Here is a 13014-nt window from a genome sequence, read left to right on the forward strand (position 1 = left end):
TCAGCATCAGCTCATGTAAGTTTCTCCAGGCCTTTCTGAAATCCTCCTGCTGGTCGTTGGAATTCTAGTTCTTTAAGAGTTGGGGTGTAGGAGAAAGGATCTCTGGTTCTCCTCAAGGAGCTTCCACTCAGGTGAAGGAGCCGTGTAAATATCTAGATATGAACAAATTATACAGAGATCTAGAATGAGGAAGTACCTCAAGTGGGTGGGTGGGGAGCATAGTAAGAATTTAACATGATGAAAACAACTCTGAATGGAAGGGGGGAGTTCATGATGAGGAGGTTGTAAAATTGGGGAGGAGAGAGAGCCTCAGATCACAGGCACCTCAGCTCTTTGAGAGCTGGAATCATCTTTCATCTTTCTTTGAATCCCCTGCACTTAGCTTAGTATCTGGCACACAGTAGGTACTTAATAAATGTTTAATAACTATCAAGGGGTGCTTCCTTTATAGCCAAGTTGGATTCAAGTCTCTTTTGTTATCAATCAGGACAACTGGAGGAAAAAAAAGTATGTTTACATTGAGGTTTATCATCTGGAAGGGAGTGATTAAGAAACTAATATGGTAAAGCTGAACCCTCCATCCTTTTTTTTTTTTTTTTTTTTTTTTTTAAATGATTCCTTGATTTTCACCATACATCTTAGTGTTTGTGAAGTTCACTCGTATACTTTGTTTTCGTGCGACCTCACAACTGCGTGGGGGCAAGCAGGGTAGGAAAGATCATCTCTATTTTCCAGAAAAGGTAACCCAAACTGGGCAAGATTAAGTGATTTATCTAAAGATAAGTGGCAGTGTCAGGTTCTCCTGCTCCTGGTGCATCTTTTTTTCTGCTGTTCCAAACTACTATAATGCTTCATAGATTTCATGGTCAATTCATCAAAAAGTGTATGTTGACTAGTATAGGGAAAGGCAAGATTATATACAACCTGTGAATCTGTGATTTTTCTTAGAAAATCAACTAAAACCAATTGTCTAAACCAGTGGTATCAAATTCAGATAGTGAGGGTGGCCACTAAACAGTACGAAAGACTCCCTTTGGGGTACATGTTGATTTAGAAAACTACATATTAACATTAGTTATGTTCTACTGTATCTTTGCTTATCTTAGTAAATGTTTCCCAATTTATATTTTAATTTGATTTAGGCTGTTCAGGAGTGTTTTGGTGGGTAGGTTACATATTTAACATCTCTGGTCCAAAGTACCTCTTATATATTCAAAATGCATTTTCTAAGTTCAAGTGGTAAGACTTATCAAATTTTCCTTTACTGGATTTTGCCCAATGTTTGGGCCTGTTGGGATCATTCTGAATCCTGACCATCGCCGTACCAGCTGTTGCTCCTACCTTTGTGCCATCTGAAATTGACATAAGGCTGACACCTCTGGCTTTATCTAAGATCTTAATAAAATTGTTGAAAAACAAAGTTCTAGTCCTTGGTCCGGTACTGAAGGAGAGAAAGTTTAAGAGAAATGTTTTATTGTACTTTGCTCCGGTCACAGATACTTGACTTCCAATTCTCATCCTTCTAATCTGTGTGCAGCTAACTTGGATCCTTTCCAAAGCAGTCTTTCCCAATGAGATTTTCTGTTTTTCCTGCTTGGGATTGATTTAGATGCCCTTTCTGTGCTTTTGGCCTGTTATAAAGGGACTTGTATAAAACACACACATTTAAAATAGTTTTAAACAATTGCCCAAAACGTTGTTTTGAGAGGAATATCTTTTTTGAGATCTTGAGTCATTGTATTGCTGAGAAGAGCCAAGTTCATCATAATGATCATTGCACAGCATTGTTGTTACCATGTACAATGTTGTTCTGCTTCTGCTTACTTAGCATCAGATCATATAAATCTTTCCAGGCTTCTCTGAAACCCGCCTGCTCCTGTTTTCTTTTAGAACATATAATATTCATATTAATATACCCCAACTGATTCAGCCATTCCCCAATTGATGGACATCTCTCCAATTTCCAGTTTCTTGCCACCACACAAAAAAAGCTGCTATAAACATTTTTGTGCATGTGGGTCCTTGCCCCCTTTTTACAACTACGAGAGCAATATCAGCACATCCTGGCCCTGTTGTGCCTCAGTTTCTTATTCTATAAAATGGAATAAGATGACATAAAGAGTTTTGTAAGGAACAATTAAGATAACTGTTGGAAAGGAATCTGGAAACCTTAAAATGCCATAGAAATATAAGCTGCTTTTGCAGTCAGGTGGCACAATGGACCTGAAGGTAGTAAGCACCTCCACCTCTGACACTTACTAGCTGGGTCACTCCTGAGAAAATATGACTCACCTGGAGGTCTTCAAACAAAAACTGGATTGTTGGCAAGTGGTAGAGACGGTACATAAAATAGAATACAGAATCTCTAGCCAGGAAGACCTGTGTTTAAATGTGACCTTGGAAGCTTATTTAACCTTTGTCTGCCTCAGTTTTCTCATCTGCAAAATGGACATCATAATAGCACCTCCCTCCCTGGGTTGTTATGAGACTGACATGAGTTGACTCTTGTAAAATGTTTTCTAAACCTTTAACTTTTGTATAAATGCTGTTGAAGATGATAGTGCTTCCAAAATCCTTTTCAACTCTGAAACTCCCTGAGTTTGTGAACCCTTGCCTGAAAAAGCTGACAGTCAACTTGGGGGACAGAAGTCACAGGAAGAGAATGCTTGACAAGGAAGAAAGTAATTTCAATTGGTCAGTCAGCAAGCATTTATTAAGTGCTTACAATCTGCCAGGCACTGGGACAGGGCTGGGGAGACAGAGAAAAGTAAGACAGTCCCTGACCTCAAGAGCTAACTTTTTGGGGAGTGGAATTGGGAATCAGAAGGGTACTTAGATCTTATCTAAGCTGATTATTTTACCTAAGAATAACAGGGCTAAGAGAATTCGGGTGGTTGGTAAAGGTATTAGTTCCAGGTATTTAACAGAATCTAGATTCAAAGCAAGATTATCTGGCTCCAAATCCATCCTCTTAAGATTGCATCAAGTTGTCAAGTGTTGAGAGAAAGGAGAGGAGTAAGGGAGAGAGGGAGGGAAGGGGGAAGGGAGAAGGAAGGAAGAGGGAGACGAAGAGGAAGAAGAAGAGAAGGAGAGAGGGAGAAAGGGAGATAGGACAGAGACAGAGAGACAGAGATAGAGACAGAGAGGCAGAAACAGAGACAGAGACAGGCAGCCAAAGAGACAAAGACGAGAGAGAGAGAGAGAGAGAGAGAGAGAGAGAGAGAGAGAGAGAGAGAGAGAGAGAGAGAGAGAGAGAGGGGGGGGGGGTAGAGGCAGACAGAAACAGAAAAGACAGAGACAGGCAGCCAGAGACACAGAGACAGAGAGAGACGCACTCACAGAGATACAGAGATTGTCAGAGAGATACAAAGACAGAAGCAGAGAAAGAGAGACAGAGGCAGAGATAAAAGACTGAGAGAAGAGAGAAGAATAAAAGAGTGAGAGAATGGAAACAGAGACAGTGAGAGAGGGAGAGATTGAAACCCAAAGCTGGAACACTTTGACTCCTCACCTCCAATGACTCTCCAGAGGAAGATGTTAATAAGGTTTCATCTAGAGCTACTGTACTGTATTAGTTTTCATGATCTTAGGTGTCCTTTTCTTATTCCGAAGGAGAAAAAGTAAGGACCCAAATGCCGACTATCTTAGCAGGCTGACCCCATGTAGCCATAACTTACATGATCCTCCCTTTATGCTATGAAATGCTAGAGAGATTTCTTATTTTTCCCATCCCCAAAAACTTATCTCTCCAGATTGATAGCCGGGGCAGGCAGAAATCTGACAGCAAGAGAGAGGCTCATTGGTACAGTCCTCCATAGTAAACAAGAAAAGGAGGGAGCTTCTGCATAAAAGCACTTGAGGGAAAGAAAACGGATTTACCTGAAACCTTTAACAAAAGCATCTTCAAAATGGTGTCTTCTGGAAAATAACCAACAGAAACTATAAATAACTTCCCACCACAACCACAAATGGGGCTCCTTCCTGTGGCTTTATTTTGAGGCTATGCTTGGAGGTACAGAATTTTTAATCAGGGATCTTTTGACTAGAAGGAAAAGTAGACATGTATATTTCTATTTAGGTTCTGGAGATGTTTTTTTCAATAGGAAACATCTTCCCCACCTCAACACCCCAACAGAATCTTGCCATTTCCTTGTTGAATTGTATATCTCACGCTTGCAGGCAAGGTAAATGGGTATTGATTCTTCTTGGGGGGAGGTGAGGGACGGATGTACTTGAAGTCTTGTAAATGATATGATCAGTTGCTATAAAGATGCATCCTCTAGGGTAAACTATTTGGGTAAAGGGGATTCATGGGAAAGAGTTTTTGGTCCTCTTACACCTTGTATTTCATCAGGTAATCACCAGGTAATTCAGGTTTTTGTCTCTAGAAATGAATGAAAAGAAAAGGACCATCAGAGTGGAATCAAAAATAGCATGCTCCTGATGAGAAAGAGAGAGGGGGGTACAGAGGAGAGAGGCGAGAGAGAGGGAGGGAGGGAAAGAAGGAGAGAGAGAGAGAGAGAGAGAGAGAGAGAGAGAGAGAGAGAGAGAGAGAGAGAGAGAGAGAGAGAGAGAGAGAATGTGGGTGCATGCGTTTTATATTAGTATTTAACACTAAAGGGACCAGGTGTTTCAATGGGTGTGAAAATCTAATCCTTTGAGGGAGCCCTAAATTTTAGTGCTTAGCTCCTTGCTCTGCAACCTTGGAAAAAAGGCAAAATCACGGCTTCACTAAAGAAATTTCTTCATTTCATGGATTCTCAAACCATGAATGGGAAGTCTTTAGGATAATAAAACAATCCTGGAGAGAGGCTGCGTGACTTAGTGATTAGGGCACTGGACTCAGACTCGACAATTGGGTTCACCTCCTAGCTCAGGCACTTACTTGCTGGGTGACCCCGAACCAAGTCATTTAATCTTTTACTTCCATTTCCTCATACATAAAACAAGAAGGCTGGACTTGATGACCTCTCTGGTCCCTTCCAAGTCAAAATTTATTATTATCCCATCACCTGATGTTCAGTCCAATTGAAGGAAATCAAGATTTATTAAGCAAGAATAGCAAGAAGAATGGCTTGGCTGGACCCTAGAGTAGGGAAAAGAGTGGAAAGGTAGATGGGGGCCAGAGGGTAAAGGGTTTTAAAGCCTGCTATATTTTATCCTCGAGGCAGTATAGATTAGCTGGAGCTTTTTGAATAGGGGAGTAACAAGTTCAGAAATTCCACTTTAGGAAAATAATTTTGGCAGGCTTGTGTAAAATGGATTGGAGAGGAGATACACTTGGGACAGGAAAACAAATTAGGGAGCATTAGGGCAGGTCAGAAGCGATGAGATTCTGAACTCCTATGATGCTAGGAGGAGAGAAAGCGATAGATGTAGGGGTAGAAGTGACAAGACATGGAAACTGGTGGAATTCGTGGGGGAGGAAGAATGAAGAGTCCATGAGAACACTGAGCGTGCAAACCCAGCTGCCTGGAAGGATGTGGCCCCCTGGTAGAAAATGGGAAGGTCAGAAGAAGGGAGTTGGTTATGAGGGAAGGATAATTTGGGTCCATATATTTTCTTGTCTCAACCAAATCGTTATGAGAACTTTCTCTGCACGAATCAATGAAAGTGTGAGAAATGGTGATGGTGGCTGAGAAGGGAGATTCCCCCGACCAATTTCCTATCACAGACCACACCTTTGGTGTCATACAGCTCACCGAGAGGGGCTGAGATTTTGATTTGTTTTTTATTGCTTGTGTGTTTTTCAAAAGCTTGGCAAGTAGAGAAGAACAAAGCCTGGGAAGTTGAACTGAAACAAAACATCTCCCGTATGTCATAATGACACAGTATTCAATGACAGATGCCCCTGCAGGGATAAAGCAGCACGGAGCAGGACTTCTCATGAACTAAGCAACAGGGAGACGTTTTGCCCATGTTCTGGAAGACACATCCAGTGAAGTTCAGAAGAAAAAGGTTCCCAATTGGTACCATTTAAAGTTTAACCTGAGATCAGATAAACTGGAAATGCCATTGGCATGGTGGATGACGATGATCATTAGATATTATTAGAATCAGTGTAAGCCATTTAATGCATTAATCAGATGAGCCCAGGAGGGTCTGAGACAACATCAGATAGGAGTTGCACAGGGCAGGAGAAAAAGGAGAGAATTTGATCTTCACAGAGTCACACAATCTCAGACTTGAAAGAGATGTTAGGGGTCATTTGGACCAATCTCCAGCTTCTGGATTCCATTTAAAAATCTACTTGACATGGGAGCATGCAGATGGTGCAGTGGGTAGAACACTGGCCCTGGAGTCAAGAAGGACTTGTGTTCAAATCCAACCTCAGACATTAGCTGGGGGAATCTGAGTAAGTCACTTTAAATCTCAACTATCTCACAAAAAATCCACTTGACAAGTGAGCATCCAGCCTAGTCTTGAAGCTTGTCAAAGAGGGGGAACCCATCATCTCCCAGAACAGACTCTTCCCACTTCTAAATAATTGTTAGAGAAATTTTTAGGAATTGTTAGAAAGCTTTTCCTTACCATAAAATCTAAATTTGCCTCTTGGCATCTTCTACCCACTGCTCCTGATTTCTGAGGTCAGGCTTTCCAAGACTAATGTCTCCTCCATGGGGCACTCTTTCAAATATTTGGACACTACCTTTTCACATTACACCTCATGGTACTTTCAGTGGAAGTCATTCTCACAGATGACCCTTGAACTTTAACCCATAAACCTCTAAATCCCTGCCTAATTTTGGATCTTAATTTAATTTAATTTAATTTAATTTAATTTAATGTATCATCAAAAGAATTTAAGTGCCTTCTGTGTGCCAGGCAGTGTGCTAGGTATTGTGGATACAAATAAAAAAAAATGAAATAATCTCTACTCTCAAGGACCTTAGAGGGAACCCTAGACATCCATTTTTTTTTTTTTGTCATAAGAAAACAGGATCATAGATTTGAGCTCAAGTCTTCATGACTCCAATGCCGATTTCTATCCTTTGATTTTATAGACAGGGAAACTGAGGCCCAGACAAGTTGAATAACTTGGGCAAAGCCACGTAGACTAAGTCACATAGACCAAGCAAATGCAATGCTCTGCATCATGCTGCCTTCATTCAATTAAATAAATGTTCCACGTACTTCCTGTGTATCCTGAGAGAGATCACTACGGCAGCTAGAAGTGACAAGTCATGGAAACTGGTGGGATTTGTGGGGAGCAAGAATGAAGGATCAGTGGTAACACTGAGCTTGCAAACCCTGTTTTAATATGCCAATTGTCTGACCTCAGAAGTATCTAGAAGTGTAATGGGCTGCTATGAGAGGGAGTAGCTCCTCCTTCTTGGAGGTCTATAAGCAGAGCTTGGGTGACTATTTGTAGGGAATATAATATAATAAATATAACATAACAGCAAAGTATAGTATAATATAATATAGTATAACATAACATAATATAACATAGTATAATATAACGATATAATATATGATATAATGTAACACAGTATAATATAGCAGAATACAATATAATATAGTATAACATACCATAATATAGCATAGTATAATATATGATATAATATAACAATGTAATATAATATAGCAGAGAACAATATAACAATGTAATATAAGGTATAATATAGCATAATATAAGATAGTATAGTACAGTATGATATAAAATAATATAACATAGTATAGCATATTATATAGTATGTATTCTTTTGCAGATGATTGGATTATGGCCGCTACCAAACTTTTAATTCTGATTCTGATTCATGGATCGGTATCAGTTAAAGGAATTCTCATTCTGATAAATCCATGTAGGTCAAATTATTGAGCCCAGATTTCCCAAATGATTAATTGTTCAAGTTGGAAGAGCACCGAAAAGTCATCCGTTACAGTTCCTTTATTTCCCTGAGATAGAAATGAGGGCTAACAAAGCAGATTTGCCTCAAATCACTCACCTACTGAGTAGTAGAAATGGGGACTAGAATCCATGTGTCCTAAATGCCCAGTTTGTGCACTTTCTAGTGTATCAAGTTGCCTTTGTGTCTTAGCTATTTCTCTGGAGTCCTTTAGTTAATTAACCGATAGGTTAATTCAATAAACACTTATTACATGCTTAGAAAGTGCCCAGTTCTTAGCATAAAGAAAAAAAAAAGTCTCTTCTTATTTGCAGGTAAGGTCACAGATGTACTTGAAAAAGTTGACTGATAATTCATAAAAGTCATCAAACTATAAAGAAAAAATAAACTTTTCTTAGGACTTATTTTTTTCATAAACCAGGTCTGGCAGGAGACAATTGTAAAAATGTCACCTTAAAAGTGAGCAAGACCCATTTCATCCTGTGTCATTTCCCATTATTGCAGGCTTAGGTGTAAGAATGAGCTATACCTGAAGTGATCTCCCTGAGCTCGGGGAGCGGGGAAAAGCAGCCCCGCCTGACGCTCTTTGCCTTTTTCATATTCTGGGGGTAAATGGTCTGTCCAGTCCACCTTGTCCATCCGGGTTAATGAGGTGGTTAATGGGGAACGACAGGGGATGACTGCCCAGTCGCATTATGGAGAAAGTAGAAAAGGTCGGCAGAGTCTGGGGCATTTACTGTCTGTCTTTGAATGTTCCAAGGCAGCCGAGTTCTGAGGTCTCCCTGTGATGGATTGAGAGAAGAATGAGAAAAGGCAGAATGTGGCTCTGTTCACAGGACAATGATGGTAATCAGAATGGGAAATGGTCTGAAGGGAGGCCATTCTTGTTCCTTAAAGATTACACGTCCCCTATTCACCTGGTGTGATCCACAAGCCTGTTTGGATCCAAGCTAATTCACAGGCTTGGAATCAAAAAACTCAAATGATAAGAGTTCCTATTTTAATTTTTTTTAATCCCCATAAACCAGCATTCAGCCCAAACCTGCCACTTTTGAGGCCCATCTGGCTGAACTTTGTGCCGATGAGGATCATTCGGGGAATCCAGCTCACCTTTTATCTCTCGGATAGTCCTATGTCTTTGGGGGCTTTGGAAGAAATCATGATTGTGGACACAAAGTCTTTGAGGTTCACAGAGTGGTAGTGGTAGGCCCCCAGTCCCCAGGGACTATTTTCAGTTTACCCAGACATTTTAACTTGACTCTCACCATGACCTTGTTAGACTTGGTGTTAGAGGCCAAAATGCAGCTCTTCCATAAACTCCTTGTGGAAATCATGAGGGAAGATAAAGCATCTTTTGAGACTCTTTTTCCATTATTCCCCCTTATGAACTTGACATTCCAGTCACACTGATCTACCACTTGTTCTTTGTATGGGACATTTAATTTCCCACCTCAGTGCCTTTGTGTAAACTGTCCTCAATCCTGGAATACACCCCTGCCATAAAAAAACACTTTGTGGACCTTCAGATATTATAGAAATGGTAGCCACTATCACCATTACTATATCTTCATCATCATTATTTTTATGTTTTAAAATATATTCTATACATTATATATGCATTTCATATATAGTATATTTACATTTTCATGTTTTATTTTTATAATATTTTTCTTACTATTAGCTTTAGCTTTCTTCAAGACTCAGCTCATGTGCTACCTCCTACATGAAGCAATTTCTAATTGCTACCCTTCTCATGTATTGCCCTGCTATCCTGAAATAACTTTTCTTGTTTCTTTTTCTTTTTTTGCTTTCTTTTGCTGGAGCAATTGGGGTTAAGTGACTTGCCCAGGGTCATGCAGCTAGGAAATGCTAAGTGTCTGAGGCCAGATTTGAACTCAGGTCCTCCCGACTTCAAGGTTGGTGCTCTATCCACTGCACCAACTAGCTTTTATTTTCTTTGCATATAAGCTGGACTCATTTCTCCTTTCTTCACTCCCCAGTAGAACTCATAGAAGACAAGGAGGGCTTTGTTTCTGTCTTTGTAGCATCTGTAGCACTTTAATCAATATTCATCAAAGGAATGAATGATGCACTTTGCACCTATTGACTAGATTCTTCCATTGGGAAACTGACTGATGAAACTTCTATAAGTGGAGTCCTTAGGGAAGCCCATCTTTCAATCATATAGCCCAACTCCAATGGCAAGAAACAATTCATTCCATGTTTTTTGATTTCATTTTTATTTAATACAAGGAGAATGGACATTAATAACATCAACAGTAAACTCTAACTTTGATATTTCTCTTTCAAGTTTAGAAAATAACATATCTTCATTATTATATTTCACATCTGAATCACATTGGAACACCTAGCTGGATGATCTTGCAGCTCATCCAGGGTTCTGTCCCTTCCCCTCCACCATTTTTTTAGAATCATAGAATTTGAGGGTGAGAAGAGACCTCAGTGGCTGTCTAGTCCAACCTGTATCCTAAAGGAAAGCCCACCATAACATACTCTACAAGTAGCGTCCAACCTTTGCTGGAAGAACTCCGAGAAGGAGGAGGCCATTCTACCATTGGGCAATTCTTATTCTAAGGAAGTTTTTTCTGGCATTGACCAATTTGAACTTTTTGCAACGTGTACCCATTGTTCCTTTAGATAGCCCTTGTGTTGACGCTTACCTTGGCCAAAGGATTCATTAGATAGCCGCCAGTCCTCCTGGTGATGAACGTCTTAGACAAAAGGCATAGTCTGGAACGGAGGTGTTTTACTACAAAATATTTCAGCTTAAAAGAACCTTAGGCTGCGATGGCACAGCTTCAATTTAGCTTAATCCAACAGGCTTTTGAAAAAAATCATTTACTCTGTTGCCTTTGTCACTCGTGGAGCTGCTCTAATTACTCTGGGAACCAATAATCAGCTGATGCTCAGATGTCTAGGAAGGGGAAGAGATGAGCTATCTTTTAAAATCTTAAAAGAGCTTGAGAAAGAAGATGCAAGCTGGAAAGAGTCCCATCTATCCCATTAAAACTTGCTTGTGAAGTTTTGCACTTGGGGGGCTGATTGGTGGAGGAGCAGGGCAGTCCCTCCCCACCAATTGCTGGAACTCTGTCTTCCCAGAAATCAGCCGGAGTCAGGATCACTAAATGTCTTTATTCTTGATCTTTTATGGTCAAGGTCAGGGGCTTAGGCCTAGCAATCTCACACACACCTTCCTCCCTCAAACTCCAGGAGAAACTGACTCAGTGTCCCCATCTCAATTCCTCTTCCTCCTCCTTCTCCTCCCATACACGTCACTTCCCCCTCTTTGTCCCATCAATCAAGTCAGCACAGAACAGCTGGGGAGGGTCAACTTTCAAACAAGTTAATAGGGAACTGTCCAATTGGCAATTAGTCTCACGTGCTTCATTATCCAAGTGCATTGCTCAGTTCTAGCTCTTTACAACCAATGACCTTCCAGAGCTCAGAGAATTCTTATATCTTGAGGTCAACAAGAAGAAAAGTACTAAGGGATGGAGATTGTACAGTTTTTTTTTTTCTTTCTTAGCAGATGGTTACATAGATCCTCATTATCTGTGAGGAAGGACCCCATCATGCTACCCCAGAGAAGTTGCTATATTCCAGGGTGGTCATATACTGACATTTTTAACAGTACTTTGAAGTCTGTGAAGAGATTTCCATATATTCTCACCTGCTCCTCACAACAACCCTATGGAATAGGTGCTCCTAATTCATCTCCACTTTACAGATGAGAAAACTGAGGCTGAAAGCAGGACTTATCCAAGATCACACAGGCAGTAAGTATTGGAGATGGGATTAAACCCAGGCCAGGTTTGGTGCTCTATACACTAAGCCATCCTGTTGTGTTATTAAATGTCAGGGGAGATAGTGAACCAAGCTCAGTCATTGTTCCCTCTAGCTATTCACCCTGTTTGGAGAAAGGATTGCTCAGTGGGGAATGCTAAGAACTGATTCTAGATGTGGCCCATAAGAACCTCTTTTGTCTTTGTGTGTGTGTTTAAATCTTTTGAAATTTTCTTTGGGAGTGGTGGAGGAAGAGGGGTGAAATTGTGTGTGTGTAACTTAGGGATAACATAAGCATTCTGAAAGAGAAAAAAAATTCCATTTAGAAATTGTCCCATACCAAATTCCACCTTTACAACTTTTTAAAACCTTTTAATTTCACCGCCTTTGTTTTTTTCCCCTTCTAAAATATGGATTTGAAAGTCGCGTAAAGCGAGGTGATAAATACAAATTTGTTCTGAACATCCCTTTCTGATTCTCCATCGAGTCCCATTTTTCTTCTCACTTCCCCTTGGAGAGGATATTTTTCCTCTTTCTGTTATTGATGTGATTTTGTTCTCATTTCTCTCCCATCATTCTTTCCTAGTGTCTGTCTTTTGAAAAAAAAAAAAAAAAGATTTGGGCTTAATGGCAGTTCTGTTCCTGACATTATGATTCCTGCTTGATGAATGGCCCCCTGCTCTTCCATTCTCATTTTTTACTTCCTCAAGTCTCACTGTGAGAGGCAGGTGGTGCAGTGGATAGAGGGCCTCCCCTGGAGTTAAGACATCGGATTGTGCTTGTCTGTCACCCTTGGCAAAGAACAGAGCCAGGTGCAGGACTAGAGTTGGAATCAGGAAGAGGAGAGTTCAAATATCACCCAAATATGAGCCGGACACTCCAAGCAAGTCAGGCGAGTTGCTTCATCCATCTGCCTCGGTTTTCTTATCTGTAAAATAGGCATAATCCCTAGCACTTCCCTCCAAGGGTTGTTAGGAGGTAATATTTGTAAAGGGGCCAGGAAAAATTTATAAATTTTTAAAGATTTATTTGCAAATAAATTTTAAGTTATTTATTTATATATAAACTTGTAAATATACATTTACAAATATTTTATAAATTAACTAATATTTACAAATACTTATTTCCAAAGACTTACAAATATTTATAAATAATTTTACAGATATTTGTAAATAGATTTATAGATACTTATTTATAAAGAAATTTTATGAATAAATAAAACATAAGCAAGTTCTTTCTCTGGTTATTGCCCCATGTAATTTTTGAAATCTTGGATGTGCAAACACTAGCTGTTCTGCTTTGGTGGAGGGAGTTAGACAGTAGGAGGTTTAACTGATGCATCCTTCCCTCCTGACCTTCC

This window comes from Sminthopsis crassicaudata, chromosome 3 (genome assembly GCF_048593235.1).
Source record: "Sminthopsis crassicaudata isolate SCR6 chromosome 3, ASM4859323v1, whole genome shotgun sequence".
NCBI lineage: Eukaryota > Metazoa > Chordata > Mammalia > Dasyuromorphia > Dasyuridae > Sminthopsis > Sminthopsis crassicaudata.